General features: G+C 35.5%; 1 non-coding gene across 1 annotated transcript; it reads left to right on the forward strand.

The window, feature by feature from the left end:
* The first annotated feature begins 3,992 nt into the window (after positions 1 to 3,992).
* On the forward strand, positions 3,993 to 4,099 carry LOC122095427. The gene has a single exon (XR_006145131.1). It is a non-coding gene; the product is annotated as a U6 spliceosomal RNA (small nuclear RNA).
* Positions 4,100 to 17,330: the final 13,231 nt, after the last annotated feature.

The raw sequence follows: 17,330 nt of genomic DNA on the forward strand, positions 1-17,330 counted from the left end.
TTGATGTAATTTGTGGAGGGGAAGGGGAAAACAATTCGTTTAAATAGGGATACAGTTGGACCCTTTGCAACAATGAGAAGTACAAGTACTCATGTCGAAAACGAACTTTACAGCTTTCTTGGGGGGGTGGGGGGTGGGGGGAAGATTTGATGGGGGAGCAGGCGAAGGCTTGGAAGGGATGGGAAGGGGAAACAAAGGAGGAGGTTACAATGCTTGATAAGAAATGTACTCAATATCATGCCCATGTAATTGTAACCCCTCTGTACAGTTTTTTTCACAATTAAAAAAATTAATAAAAGGTACCAAAAGAGTACTTTGCTTTTTGGGGGTGAGATGGGAAGATCCTGTATCTCCCTTGTGTCCATAACCAGTCTCTTTTTGGAGTCTCTGATCTGCTTGTTGTGTTTTATTTTCCTGTAACTTGGTTGTTTTCTTAAGTCAGTTTGTTTGAGTAGGCAGAAAAATGCTTTGCTTTACCCAGGATATTGTCATCCTCCTCCCAGGCTAGTTCAATGTGAGGGATATCTGCTTTGAGTATCCCAAAAGAGGGTGATGGCTGTTTCTTCTAATTTGGAGATGCTGTGATGGGGCTAGGTTCTGGGAAGTGTTGAGGCCTTTCAGCAAACAGTAGCTTTGCTCTGAGGGGCTAGCTTCTGAGGCAGTCACAGAGCCCAGCCAGAAGCCATTCTCAGGGTTTACTGTTACTGAATTTCAATTGATTGTCTAGGCTGTTGTAGGGAGCGGCAGCCTCTGGCTCTGTTTACCCAGTGAAGAAAGCCACTCCTGGGGCTGGTGCAGGCCCGGGCTCGGTGAATTTTCCCTGGGTGGAACTGAGCCTGGCAGTTCAGGTTAGATTCCTGTGACCTGCTAAATGACTTTTTGTTTTCATTCAAGGACTGAGTTGGAGCTAGCTGCACAGCCAGGCCTTTGCCAGTATCAAAGGGGGAGATCTCTGGTAGTGGGCAGGGAGGGGTTGCCTTCCCGTCTCTGCTCCCTGAGAAGGAGTGAGGAATTCAGGCTTCTACTCACACAGGAGTCTGGTTCCTGGGTCATCTCTGGCCTGCGATCTGAAGGATGAAGATGTCTGCTCCTTGTTAATTCTTGCTGATGTTGAGTAGAATACTCTCGCCTGCTGTGTCTGGTGCCTTTGTCCTAGACTCTCTGTGTTGCAGGTATGGCGGCTACAGCCACCACCGCCCCCACCACAGTCGCAACCACGGCTGCTGGCAAGTGCTCAGATTTGTCTCCTTGCCTGGATTTTCCCTCTCTGGCCTAACTCTCTGTACTGGGTGGCACACTTGGTGTGATTCTCTGGCTTAGGACTCTTCACTGGAGCACTAAAACTGCTTTCTATGTGAGAGCTTGTTTAGCTTCCAGCTTCTCCTCCGCTATCTTCCAGGAACCCTAAATTTAAATTTTAAATGACAAATTCTTTTCAAATCCTTTCACTCAGGCACAGGTATGGATAGATAAGTTATGTGGGCAGAATCAGAATTATTCAGAAGGTTGTAAATGGATGTTTACCGAGTTTTCTCTCGGCTGAATCAAAGAATAGACTGTCCTAATTGGAATAAGTTAGCCTTCCGAGATTTTCTGCATATAAACACTCCATCAACATTTTGACTACCAAGGTATTAGTCCCTGGTCACTTTTTTTTTTTGTCGGTCATGCAGGCTGAACTCTGGCCCTGGCACTGTCCCTCACCTTTTTAGCTCAAGGCTAGTGCTCTACCACTTGAACAACTTCTGGCTCTTTTCTGCTTATGTGGTCCCGAGGAATCGAGCCCAGGGCTTCATGCATGCAAGGCAAGCACTCTACCACTGAGTCAACCTTCCGGCCCTTCCATCAACATTTTATTAGAGGATTATTCAAGATTAGGTATATATTCATTGATAGTGACTGATCATGACAGAAAGTTGAGGGAAAACCATCTACACTTCAGTAAGGTTCTCATTTGTGCTCCACAAACAGTTATGAAAGCTCTACATGAGAAATCTAGCAGCTGCATTTCTAAAAAGTCCTAAGATTGTTACATTTTCTGATATTGTCTCAATTCAAGTAGTTCTCCTTGGAGTTCCATACTATTCAATGATGCTGTATTAGATCCTTGTTACAATTTGCAGACTGGTCTTTTTGATGAAATTTGTGCTTTTCAAAATTGCTCTCCATATTCCATCCACAAACTGCATACAAAATTTATCTGAAAAAATTTGTATCTGTTTATAGTGCATACACTTTTAGTTTTCATTACAAACATAGAATGTAGTAAAAAATTCTCATAGCAATTATACTGCACTAGTTGTGGGCAGATTCTAATGTAAATAATATATTGTGTTCATGTAGAGTTTTTGAGTATCCAAAGTAATAAGCCTGTGGTTCTAAAACCAATACCTTACTCATATTGAGTGACAAATACAATTTCACATAAGCACAGAAGTTTTCCTTGTATCTTTTTAACATATATTTTATTATAAATACTGTACAGAGGGGTTACAGTTACATAAGTAAGGAAATGAGTATATTTCTTATTCAGCATTGTTACCCCCTACTTTGTTTTTCCCCTACCATCCCTTCCCTTCACACCTCTCCACCTCCCACTTTCACCCATCCTCTAGTAGAGTGTCTTGTATATTTCACTGTTACATAGGTCAACCAGTATCATTATATCTTAAATGAAGAAATGCTGGCTTGATTTATGCTGATTCTACTTGTGTAGACACATCTAAAATCACCGTCCAAGTCCAAGAGCACATAAATGAAATGCCATCAATTTTTTGTCAGTTGGCATAATTGTGTTCTACACATTTATTGACAGGTTACAAATTATTCTCAAACTTTAAAACATTAAAAATACTTTCTTTTTCTTTCTTATTTTCTTGGCCAGGAAATCAGCAAGACCTCAGTCAGCATTTCTCACATAGCAATTTACACATGGGTTAGTTAAAATTATATGTAGAGTCCAGTTTTCTGAGGACTCACTCATCTGCCTAGGAATTCATGCTGGATGTTGGAAAAAGAGCTTAAGTAATGATGCCATTTAAACCCTTATAACTTTACTCTTTACCAGGGTATTCTCCTTCTACTTTGGTTGTTGAGAGTGTCTACGAGAGTAAGCATTCCCTGAGGAGCAGGGAGATACCATATGACTTATACTTACTGAGATTTCCAAGTGACTTGCTATCACTTGTACTGCATTTTATAAGCCAAATCTCTCTAAAAATTCCTGTTTTGAGATAAAAGGAGTGGTAAATGAACTCTTAGGGACAAATACATCTTCAACATATATTGTTCCAAGTATTCCGTTTAATGTATATTCGACAACTGGTGAAACTTGTGTTGGCTGTAATTATGTGTCTTTCTCCATGTGTGCATGTATACATGTGTATATGTATGTGTGTGAATAGTAACATACATGTGTACATTATGGCTTATATCATCATTTACTCCTTGCTAACAAATAAAGTAAGGAATCCCAAAAGTTTTAACAGAAACTGTGTAGTTAAAATCTTAACTCTTAAATCTTCTTCTTTACATAAAGACTTTGCAACTTCTCATTAATAAAGTTTCCATAAACTCTGAAATGTACATACTTAGTACTTAATGTCTGCTACCATAAATCTTAAATACTTTACAGAAAAGTTTTATACCTGGCAAACAGTCCTATTTTTGGCATATATAAGCAAAATCCCAAAATTAAGCATATTTAAAACTTTAAAACGTTTAACAAAACTTAACATTTGCTTCAATGTTCATTTTGACAGGTGCCTTGTATAGAATAATTGAATTCTTCCTCCTACACATCTCTTGAACTACAAATATCTGGAATTATTTTGTTTTTGACATGTCTATCTTGATTTTATTCTTAAATGTGTGCTTATGTAAGAAATACATGATTCTAAAATTTCACAACTGTTCTTTTGAACTTGCTTTTTGTTGAATTGTCTAGTTTAATGAAATAAATAAAATTATGCTTTATATATAAAAAATGTTCTGTGCTCAAATTAGCATCATATACACTAACATTGTATTGATACAGAGAAGAATAGCATGCACCCTGTACAAGGATGGCATGCAAATTCTTGGAACCTTCCATATTTTTACAACAACAGATGCTGAAAGGTATGTGGCCACAAAGGAACCATACTGCATTCTTGGTGGAGTATAAACTTGTTCAACTACTTTGGAAAGCAGTATGGAGGTTCCTCAGAAGACTCCACATAAAACTCCCCTATGACACAGTAATCCCACTTTTGGGGATTTACCCAAATGATCATGAACAAGACCATACTAAAACTACCAACACAACTATGGTTATTGCAACATTATTTATGATAGCTAAGATATGGAACCAACCCAGATGCCCCCATTAGATGAATGGATCAAGAAAATGTGGTATATATACACAATGGAATTCGATGTCTCCATCAGAAAGAATGATATCTCCCAATTTGTTAGGAAACAGAAAAAAAATATTGAGTAAATTAAGCCAAGTCCAAAGAAACATAGGTCCGATGATTTCCCTTATTGTCAATGACGAATGTATGTCTGGGATAAGCCGAAAAGTTCAAAAGATATGTGCATATAACCAGATAAGATGATGTTAAAGAAATTGAACCTCAAGATAGGGACACAAGTGGGTTTTTTTGTTTCTTGCTATTGTTTCTAACGTACTTATAATGTGCGATGTCATTTATTTTGTTTATTTGTGTTTATCCCCACGCTATAACCCCTGTTTTCTCTGTATTTGAAGTTGGTGCACTTACATATTGTATGTATGCTCCTCTAATTTGGGGAGGGGAAGGGAAAAAAATGCTCAAATAGGGATACAGGTTAACCCATTGTAACAATAAGATGCACAAGACACTATGTTGAAAAATGAACTTTACAATTTTGGCGGAGGAAGGAAGGGGGAGGGGAATGTACTTGTGGAGGTGGGAGGGAAGGGATGGTAGGGGAAATATAAAGGAGGAGGTAACAATGCTTGTTAGGAAACATACTAGTTTCCTTGTTCATGTAAATGTGACCACTCTGCACAGTATTATTACAATAAAAAACATAAAATTGTTCTGAGATGGAAGAGTTTATTTCCTCTATTTTACCCACATAATATCGTTAACAAAGAAATGAATGCAGAACACTGATATGAAGGTAATTTGAATAAATTTGTGTGTATGTGTGTGTGTCTGTGTGTGAGTGAGTGCGACAGCGCACAAGCAAACACACACGTGCATGTGAACACACGCCATGCATGTATATTGGCGTGCTCAGAGTATAAAATCAGGGCTTCAAGGTCTTGCTAGTCCTTTCTTGTCTAGATTGGTGAGCTACTATATGAGCTGCATCTCAATTCCTGGCTCTTTGCTAGTTCATTAAACATTTTGAAAAATAATTTCATGAAGTTTTTTTTTTTTTTTGACCCTGATTGGCTCCCAAGTGTTATCCACAGATCTCAGTCTCCTGAGCAAATATTCAGAGTAGATAGGATTATAGGTGTGACCAGCCAGCACAAGGCTTTTAGAATAATTTTAAAAATAAAAGAAAATTTACTTCATGGGGGCCTGTTTTATCATCTAATTTGAAAGCCTTTTAGAGTGATTATATGTCAATTTAATTCGTTTGCGGATTGTTAAAAGATAGTAAGTGATGATATTTGAAAGTTTTAGTACTTTTTAAAAAAGAAACTGGAACTGTGGGACAGAAGAAATTTGGCTGTCTTTGGACCTGTAAACTCAGCTCTGTGCATGATAACCCAATGTCACCAACACAATCTGTGTTGAAGACAAAATGTGACAGAAAACAATCACCATGGGCAATATTTGCTATGCTATCATTTCTTGGACAATATGAATATTGAATTGAGAGTGTAAGAGAATGAAGAGATTTTACCCACCTTTTTGTTATTGCTGAAAGACTTTTAGAAATTTTGACTCATTTCCTGTGTGTGTCTTTGGGCCATGCACTTACTGTCTTTAATTACAATTTTTCCCAACACTACAATGGTAATAACATTAGCATTATAGCAAATGTTATCTTAAGAATTAAGAGAATAAACTTGTGAAACACTTAACATAAACCTATGAATGAGCTTAGAGTTTAGCCAGCATTCTTTTTTAAATACTAAATAGAATGTGATAAGTAGTACAGAAAACATTACATGTAGTGTGAAAAACCATAAGTAATATCTATTGACGATGCTCTGCTTCCAAGGAAGCCAGGTGGATAACTTCTCATGCTGTAAATCAAACTGGTTATCTTATGCCGTGATAGTGTAAAAATATCAGAGACAGAACGATGAAGGAAGGTTGTAGACTGAGGTGAAATCCATACGAAAATGTGCAAAACTGATAAAACATAAAAGTATCTGAGCAGCATGTTGTGTTTTACATCATTTAAGTTACATCGCAAAGATAAGGAAGACCTAGAAGAATAAATTGTCTTTTTGATATTCTATCATAGGTTCTTAGAAGGATGAACACTTTCCTCATTCTTGTAGAGGCATCATCAGATGAGGGGAACGATATATTTTGTTTGCTTCCTTGCATTCATTCTTCAGTTTGAAATCGGAACTACATGAGACTGAAAGAAACCAAGTGAAATTAGTCATGCAGGCTTTGGAAAGAACAAAGTAAAATAAATAATATGTATATAGCCTTGTAAAAGGTCTAACTAAATTGAGTTATATAGTCTCAAGGGTTAACAGAAAATGATTTAAGCAATATCATGTTATTAAAAAATTAAAAATGTTAGGAGCTGCTTAATTTTTTTCCTTTCTACTACCTTGAATTAATTATTGATTTTCTATAGAGAGATTAAAGATGAGATTAACAAGAAACTTGATTAAAAATGGGCAAAAGTTCTGAATAAAAATGTTTTCCAAAAAGCCATGAAAATCGCCTGTGGATTTACAAATTTGTATGCTGGCTTAATGCTTTGTGAGCAGAAGTCATTAGAGAAATGCAATTCAAAATTACTATGATATTACTTCTTAACTGTTATAACTCATCAAAAATATCCCAAGAACCAGGTGTGGTGGTAAAGGCTCATAATTCCAAGTGATTGGAGGTTGGGGTAAAAGGATTTGAGTCTAAGGCCAGTGTTGGGTACTGCACACAATAAAAACCTGCCCTTTAAACAAACTCAAAAGGTAATAATGTTGGCTGGAGACACTGTGGAGAAAAGGAAATTTTCTCCACTCTTGGTCAAAATACAGGTTAGTGTTCTCATTATAGAAAGTAGTATGCAGTTTTCTAAAGACATTCAAAGTTGAAATATCATCTGACCCACCAATCATGTGATCATTTCTCTCTGGGTAACTCATAATTATATCTGTAGTTCATTGTTATTCACATTATTCACAACAACAGCCAAGATATAAATCGAAGTCCAGTGTTCACCTACAAACTAATAAAGAAACTGTGGTACATGTACAAATATCTTTCTTTTTCTGTTGATCCCAAAGTAATTTTTTATTGTTTTCTTGCTTCCATGTGATTAACCTCTAAATTAGAAATCCAGATATATAATTTAATTTAACAATACTATTTATTGAGTATAAGGAACTTCTACTCTCTGCATTATTCACACTAAGATCACCAAATATGATGACTCTGAAATAATTAGTCTCTTTTTTACCTATGTTAATATTCTTTACAATGTGAGTGAAATGTTTAAAAAGTAGTATTTGTTTTAGCTTAATTGCTCTGAAGAGACAATAAATGATATTATCAATGCTTAAAAATGATTTGATTTAAAATTTAGAATTCAGGAAATGGTTTTGACTTACTGGAGCCTTCACTACAACCTCATGAGACAATTTATATTGATGAAGCAAAAATCTGACGTTAGACATTTATGAATAAAAAATCATCATTCTGAATATGTAGAGCTACATATAAAACATAGAAAATTTAGCTTGTAAATACCTGAATATGCTAGTACATTTAATTGCAAGGTAAGTACTTGTTCTGAAAGCAGATAAAATTGCACTTATTTTGAAATGTAAACCTAAGTATTTATTTGAATAAAAGACAATGTTTAAAATATCACTCATTCAAGAAACAAGATGTACAGTTAGTTGTTTTTCATGCCAATTATGTTCTCTAAACTTACTACAAATACTGGATTAATAAACCTAATTCATTGCATTGTAGGGAAATAGCAATTCCGTTTCTTAAAACTCATGACAATAACTTTTTCTCAAACAATTGCTAAGTAACTGCTTTATATTTTTTGTCATGGTATCTTATTCGAAAAATTTTTATTCATCAAGTTAAATAATTTGCAAACAATATAAATTACGCATGGACAAAGTTTATTTAACACGAGTTTTTTTTTCAGAAGACAGATCATAGCTCTCTTAATGAACACTAGAAGGCAGTGTGCTCTTTATTAATTTTTAGTTATTTTGTTAATAGATATTAATTGTCAGAAGTGACAATTCCACAATATATTTAATGTATTTGATTATACTCCCTCTATTTCCTTCTCATTACTCCTTCCTCCAAAGATCTTCTGTTTTTCACATAAATTACGTCTTTATATATGCGCATATAAACTAATTTGGAACATTTAAACTAAACTTCAAGTTAATTCAAGATGTACAGTGAATTACTAGAATGAATAAAAACCGGAATATTTTTGTTAACTTTTGAATTGAGCTATCATTATTATTATGGTTAGGGTTAGGATTCCAGACAGAATTAGAATTAAGATTAGAGAAATAGAAAATTTAGGTTCATCACAGGATGACCCATTGCAACAATAATACTCACAAGACAATATGTTGAAAATGAAGTTTACACCATGGGGAGGGAGGGGTATGAGAAGTGGGGAGGGACGGGATAGTGGGAGAACAAGAAATAAGTGGGTAACAATGCTCAACAAGAAAGGTACTCCTTACCTTACACATATAACTAATCCCTTTTTAAGACATCTTTTCAACAAAATAAAAATTTTAAAAAATAATGAAAAATAAAACCTGACAGGAAATAGAAAAACACTTAAAAATTTATGTTCAAAATGCAAGTAAAATTTAGACTTACCGCTAAGCAAGAGTTAGGATATATATGAAAAAGTTGCTTGCTATTAACATGATGATTTGGTTATACGTAGGTTTAGGATTAGGCAAGGTGTGCCAGTTAGAGCGGGGTTAGGATGAGAAAAACATGTAAGACATTGTGTAAAACTGCCACATATTTTAAGAAGAATGAATGGCAAGAATGAATGAAAACCAGTCTCTGTTACTTTAAACATTCAGGTATAATTTGGTTTAAAGTGTGAGATACTTTTTTGTTCTGGTTAGGATTAGGGAAGGATAAGCTTTAAGGTAAATTTTAGTTTTCTAATAAGAAGTAGAAGCCAAAAAAATGTGCGATTGAATAGAATCTAGACAATTTTCCTTACATTAACCATTTGGTGTTAAATCAGAATGTGATTTGGATTAGGTTTCTGGTTAACCGGAGTTGATAATAGAGTAAAGAAATTGGTTAAACTAGTGGCTCATGCCTATTATCCTAGCTACTCAGGAAGCTGTTTTCTGAGGATCGCAGTTCAAAGGAAGCCCAGGTAGGAAAGTCCATGAGACTTTTATCTCAAATTAACCACCATGAAACACAAAAGCGGTACTGTGGCTCAAATGGTAAAACGCACACCTTGAGCTAAAGAACTCAGGGATCATGATCTGGCCCAGAGTGCAAGCCCCATGACCGACAAAAAGAAAAAAAAAAAAAGAAATGTTAAATATTAAGTAAAGCTGAAACTTTTTTTTAGGAATTCTAGGAATTCAGGAAAAGCTGGGATAATGGAAGTAAAATGTATTTCATAAAATCAGGATTTGAGATCAATGGGTATGATGATTCCTGTTATGGAACAAAATACTTTCAGAGTTAAGAGTGAAAAATCTGTAGGGTTTACAGAAATCCTGCAATTTATTTCAAGAATTACCAGTGGAATTTCAGTTAGGATTGCACAAAACGAGCATTTTTCATAAATTTTAGAATTGGGATACGATTAGTGTCAACGTTATGGTTAGGATTCCAGGCATGGTTAGGCTTAGAGTGAAGGAAGAAAAAGAATGAGGGTCAAAATGAAGGTAAATTTTAATATAAGCCTGGTAAGAATTAGAATGAATGTAAACTAGAATATTGCTATTAATATTAGAATCTACTTACAATTAGGCTGATTGTTATTCTCAATGTTCCAGTTAAGAAAGATTAAGTTTAAGGTTAGAAAATGACTAAGATATTGGAAAAATTGAAACCTATGTTTGGAAGGGTGAGTGAAAACTAGTGTACTTGTGTTAGTGTTAGTATTATCATATAATTCAGATTAAGATTAGGGTCAATATTTTCTTCTGATTATATTTACTGTTATGAATAAGAAAGCTTTTAGTATAAAATTGTGTTCAGTAACAAGTAGAAGCAAATATATGAGGCTGAGTATTAACTATAACATTATTATTATATTTATTTCTCAGTGATCATTTTTGTAGTGGTTAATGAGAGTTTTCCAGCCAGGTTTACGTTGAGAGTTAGCGTTAAGTAATGGAATAGATGGTAAGTAAATCTGAAACTGTTTTCTGATACAGTGGTTCAGGAAAAGGTAGAATCAATGGAAACTACAGTATTTTTCCTGGTAAGAGAATGTGAGGACAAGTAATATAATGGCTCATGTTAGGGAACAAAATAATTTTCGAGGTAGAGTCAGAAAATCTGTGGGAATTAGGGCAAACTGAAACTCATTTCCAGAGTGAAAACTGAAGTATTCATTAGAATGATTAAAAACTAGAGTATTTTTCTTAAACATTAGAATTGGATTATCATTAGGATGAAAGTTAGGATTTAGTTCCAGCTAGGTTTAGTGTAAACATTAGGGGAATGGAAAATTTAGGGTCAAACAAAGTAAATCTTCGAATAACATGTAGAGTTATAATTGGGAAGAATGTGAAATAGAAAACTGCTAATAATATTAAGATTAGAGTATGATTAGGGTGAGGGTTAAGGTTAGGGTTACAATAAATAGAAGATAATGAGTGAAATGACAAACTATCTTTAGAAAGATAAGTTGAATTGAAGTTAGGATGAATAAAAACTAATGTATTTGTGTGGCTTTTAGACTCCAAAGGCCATTAGTTCTAGGTTTAGGTTTACTTTCCTAAATCAGTTTACGATTAGGGTTAGGGAATGGTAAGCTTTAAGGTAAAACTGAGTTTCTACTAACACTTTCAAGTAAAGTAAGTACGAAATTTAACAGAAACTACAGAGTTTCCCTAATTTTCCTATTCAGGGTTCAATAGGGTTAAATTTAGAGTTAGGTTTCTAGTAAGGTTTAGATATATAGTTAGGGTTTGGAAGTAGAGTAGATTTTATGTAAACTCGCAGCTTCCTTTTTGGATATACAGGAGTTCAGTAAAAGTTAAGATCAATGGAAACTATGGTATTTTTCATGATATGAGGATTTGAGGTTAATGATTCCTAATATGGAACAAGATATATTTCAGAGTCCAAGTTAGGGAATCTGTAGGATTTGGATCAAATTGCTAATCATTTCACATACAATGGGTATCTGTAAGGATGCATCTAAACTCGAGTAATTTCCATTAATTTTAGGATTGGGTTACTATTATCATCAAGGTTACTCTTATGGTTCTGACCAGGATTAGAGTTAAGATTAGGGAAATGAACCGGGCACTGGTGGCTCACGCCTGTAATCCTAGCTACTCAGGAGGCTGAGATCTGAGGATCGCGGTTCAAAGCCAGCCAGGGCAGGAGAGACCGTGAGACTCCTATCTCCAAAAAACTACCAGAAAACCGGAAGTGGCGCTGTAGCTCAAGTGTTAGAGCGCTCGCCTTGAGCTGAAGAGCTGAGAGACAGTGCCCAGGCCCAGAGTTCAAGCCTCACGGCCGACCAAGAAAAGAAAAAGAAAAGATTAGGGAAATGGAAGGTTGAGAACTTGAGTGACTTACTTCATTTTTGTATATATACGCACTATTCTAAGGCTTTAACTCAAGGCTTGGGTTCTGTTCCTGAGCTTTACGCTGTAGGTACAAGCTACGAATCCACTTCCAGCTTTCTTTGGCAGTGAATTGGAATCACACAGACTTTCCTATCCAAGCTGATACTGAACTGAGATCCCCAGATCTCTGCCTTCTGATTAAAGTTAGAATTAAAGGCATGAGCTACCAGTGCCCAGGAAAGTGTTTGATTTTATTGATTGTTTTTACTTATGTTCGAGATCAATATCTGAGAGCTTTGGTCCCGTGGTAGCCAATGTCACTTGAGCCATATCTCCTAAAATGATTATTTTAAATAGCTGGAAATCATTAAATTTTCTTCAGATGATAGGCGTCATTACTGTTGTTCTAATACTCATCGTAACAAAAATGATTTATAGACCCTAGAGATGATCTGAGCACATTCTCATGCTTTGCTAATAATTGCATAACATTTTAGGGACATGATTTTTAATCATTATTTTGAGTTATCATTAAATAAAGCAGTTAATGCGTACAGTATACTTTGATCAATGACAACCCTTTCAATATTTTCATCCATCCCTCCTCTATGAATATCTTTCTTCACCTTTCTTAATTTTGTAGGAAATTCACTGGATTCCTCTCTGCACTTCCACCAATTCCTCTTGTTCATTCTACCTTTTCTCCCTTCACCTCTCTTTTGACTACCTACTTCCTTATTATCCATCAACTCTACTCCTAGGCATTTACCTGAAAATTTACAAACCAGGATATAGTTAAAGTTTCAGCACAACCATGCTTACAGAATCAGCCCAGATACCCCTCAAGTGAGAAATGAATGAAGACAATGTAATACACACACACACACACACACACACACACACACACACACACACACACACACACACACACACACACACACACACACTGGGAATTCTACTTACCCATCAGAAAGAATATTGAACCATTTGTATCTCTCATCTCTCATTTCTCTCATTTCTTCTGCCTGGCATCCCATTGTCGTCTTACTGTGCCTGTAATGCAGTAACTGACCCATGCAAATTGATGTAAAAGATTTTCAGGGTTATTGGCTAGCCATAGATTCCTGAATATGAGTTCTTTGCTCCTTCTCTTTGTCTATTCATGCCTTTGAGTAGTGATTGTGCAGTTTCATTTGTACCATTTGCTACACAGAAAAGAGATGAACTACTTGGACATATATTTACATACATGTATATACATACATACATGGATATATGCATTTTATGTTTTCAAGAATTTGGAGCTAACAAAATCACTTGCATTTTCCTTCCTTTTCAATTCTTTCAAAGCCTAAATAACTTTGTCTCTTTTGAATACCTAATTTTAAAGAGAAGGTCACCATCTTTGATGTCAGTGGCCTTGAAAATAGATGTTCAAATAAGACAAACTTATTTAGGCTTTTTGGTGGAAGAGAGGGGTTCTATCCAGGAGTTCTCTGCTTGCTAGACAGGACTTTGCTTGTATAGCACCAAGCAACTCAACCACTGTTGCCATACTTTTAGTCCATATTATTTGCTTGAGGTCTTGAACTCTTTGCACAGGTGTGATTTTAGATTGACTGAGACTTTATTACCTATGCCTTCCAGATAAGTAGCTAGAATTTCAGATGTGAATCATGATGGCCAGCTCATTTGTTGAGATGGGAGATGGCTGTCTTGGCAATTATTTCTGTGGCCTGGCCTCAGACCATGATCATTTTCATTTCTTCTTCCCAATCAGTTGGGATTACAGAATTGGACTACTATACTTGGTGTACATGACACCTTCCTTTATTTAAAGAGATTTTTTATTGTAAAACTACTGTATAGAGGGATTATAGTTACTTGAGCAATGTAATGAGTGCATTTTTTATCAAGCATTGTTACCTCCCTTCTGTTTGTCCCCTACGACCCTTCCCTCCCACCTCCACAACTTCAATCTGCCTCTCCCCTCTTCCCTGCTTCCCTGCTTAAATTGTAATCCTCTTTTCTCACAAGAGTCTCTTATGCATGTCATTGTTACAATGGTTTGGCTTGTATCCCTATTTAAACATTTTGTTTTTTCCCTTCTCCTCCCCAATCTAGAGAAATGTGTATACAAGATGCGGGGCACCGACATCAAATACAGTGAAAACAGGGGTTATACTGTGGGGGAGGAACATACAAAGAAACAAAAAAAATCACATGGTTGATTATAAACCCTATCTTGGGGTTCATTTCACTTCACATCATCTTATCTGGTCATATATACATAGCTTTTGAACTTTTATCCTTGTCCCAGGCATACACTAGTTATTGCAAATAAGGAAACCATAGGACCTATGTTTCTTTGGGTTGGATTACTTCATGTAATATAACTTTTTCCAAGACTCCACTTAGATCTCCTATGACCCAGCAATCCCACTTTGGGTCATTTACCAAATGATCACAAACAAAACCATACTAAGCTACCAGCACAACGATGTTTATTGCAACATTATTTAACATAGCTCATATATGGACCCAACCCAGGGACCCCTCAGTAGAAGAGCTGATCAAGAAAATGTGGTATATATACACAATGGAATCCTATGCCTCATTAGAAAGAATGGCATAGCTCCATTTGTTATGAAATGGAAAGACTTGGAAAAATTATATTAAGTGAAATAAGCCAGGCCCAAAGAAACATACGTCCCATGGTTTCCCTTATTTGGAATAACTAGTACATGTCTGAGACAAGTAGAAAAGGTCATATAAGTTGATGTGAGGCGAAATGAACCCCAAGATAAGGCTTCAAACGTCTTTTTTTTTCTTTTGTTTGTTTCTAACATATTTATAAGAAGATTTTTTTTGTTGCTTTGTATGGCCTTCACCCATGGTATAACCCGTTTTCACTATATTTGATGTTGGTATAATTTGTGAAGGGGAAGGGAAAACCAAATTGTTTAAATAGGGATATAGGTGGACCCATTGCAACAATGAGATGTTCAAGACATTATGTCAAAAAGAACTTTACTACTTTAGCTTGGGGTGGGGGGACACGGAGTGGGGGGAGATGGAAAGGGATGGGAAGGGGAAACAAAGGAGAAGGTAATTCTTGATAAGAAATTTACTTATTACATTGCCCATGTAATTGCAAACCTTCTGTACGGTATTTTCCCAATAAAAAAAAGAGAAAATGTGATATATATGTATATTTATGTATATATATGTTTATATGTATGTATATATATGCACGTGTGTGTATATATATAATGGAATTCTATGCCTCTGTCAGAAAAATGACATAGCCCATTTGTAAGGAAATGGAAAGATGTGAAAAAACTTATATTAAGTGAAATATGCCAGGCCCAAATAAACATAGGTGCCTTGTTTCCTTTACTTGTAGTAACTAGTACATGGTACCATATGACCATATAAGATGATGTTAATTGAAATGAACCCCAAGATAGGGACACTACTGATTTTTTATTCCATGAGATTCTTATCTCTATATAATCCCCAAAATAAAGTTGGAAGGGGAGCTGCGATTCATGTATAGAACACCACCCATTAGGGAAAAAGCTTAAGTGAGAAGGTAAGATCCGGAGTTTAAACCACAATATCAGCACTCAAAATAGTTGATTTCTTTTCCTTGAGGTTTTTATTAAATTGCTCAGAAAATAATCAACATTGAATTTATGTTTAACATTAATATTAAAATCTAGTTATATTTATTGATGTTATTCTTTGTTTTCCTAAATTTTACTTACACGTTAATATCCAGTAATGGAAAGAGGTGACTATTTTTTCACAAGTTTTTATGGCAGTTGAATATGTGGATGATAGATGCATATAAGGAATTTGGACTGAAAATAAATATGTGCAAGCTTTTACCTAAAGAAATTATAGTTGAAGAAGCTGTGGGCATGTGTGAAATAAACTAAAGAAACAGCAAGGAAAGATATGGTATGATTCTGGAAAACACACAATTTTGAAAGAAAAAAAAACAAGTAAAATATGTAGCTTTTAGTAAAAACTTTGTAACACACACATTTTATTCCTTATTTCTACTGTAAAGCATTTCAGTAAAGTTTATTTTACAAAGTTAAACATGATTGACAATTAATATTAACAGGCTTCTGTGTCAGGTAAGCAATTATTCTAGCCAGTTGCCAGGGGTTCATGCTTATAATCCTAGCTACTCAGAGGGCTGAGATCTCTAGATCCTAGTTCAAAGCCAAGTTGAAGAGGAAAGTTGGTGAGAATTTTCTGTTCAATTAACCATGAGATAAGTGGAAGCCTCACTGTGGCTCAAAGTGCAAGCACTAGCCTTGAGAAATAAATTTCAGAGACAGAACCTAGGCCCAGAGATTTAGCTCTCTGAAATTATTCTTAAAATACTTGTTCTCAGGATTCCTTTAACTTGTCTACAAGAATGTTTTAAACTTACGTATTTTTTATTTCATGTTATCATCATTGATTTTTAGGATGTGCAGAGAAAAATTATTTATAGTCAGAACTGGTTTGTATTGCTTTGTATTACACATTCCCTCTACAGCAGAGATCAGCTGGAAAGCAGATGGCCAAATCCTGGTGTTTGGCAATGAAGATACATATGTGTTCTTTGAGCAAAGAAACAAACTTATGAAATAGTAGCCTTTATATATAACACCTTAATAGTAACAATAAAATTAATGTTATTACTATTATCATTTTTTTGTCATTTGTGGTGTTTGAACTCTGGGTCTGGGCATTGTCCCTCAGCTCTTCAGCTGAAGTCTAGCATTCTACCACTTGAGCAACAGTGCCACTTCACATTTTCTGAACCTTTAATTGGAGATAAGGGTCTCACAGACTTTCTTCCCTGGACTGGCTTTGAACAGAGACTCTCAATTCTCAGACTCTTTAGTAGCTAGGATTACAGGTGTGAGTCACTGGCCCCCGGCAGGAAAATTATTTTGAAAAAGAAAAAAACCCACAATTGTGTCCTTAAAAAATTACAATCTAGAAAGTGTATCTGTAATGTTAGTTGTGTCAAGTCACCATAGGCAGCAATCATTTTTATTTTTTATTATTTTTTTTTCTTATTTTATTATTTTTATTTTTTAAATTTAATTTTATTTTATTTGTGAACATACTGTACAGAGGGTTACAATTACATGGGCAGGATAATGCGTACATTTCTTACCAAGCATTGCAGCCTCCTCCTTTGGTTTACCCTTCACATCCCTTCCCAGCCTCCCCCCTCCCCCCCAATCCCAATATTCTCCTTCCCCCCCTTCCCCCCTCCCCCCCCCTGCACCGACGTTGTAAAGCTCGTTTTGGACATGTCAACTTGTACTTCTCATTGTTGCAACAGGTCCACCTGTATCCTTAA

The sequence above is a fragment of the Dipodomys spectabilis genome, unplaced genomic scaffold (genome assembly GCF_019054845.1).
Source record: "Dipodomys spectabilis isolate Male_0828 unplaced genomic scaffold, ASM1905484v1 ptg000350l, whole genome shotgun sequence".
In the NCBI taxonomy this organism is placed as follows: Eukaryota; Metazoa; Chordata; class Mammalia; order Rodentia; family Heteromyidae; genus Dipodomys; species Dipodomys spectabilis.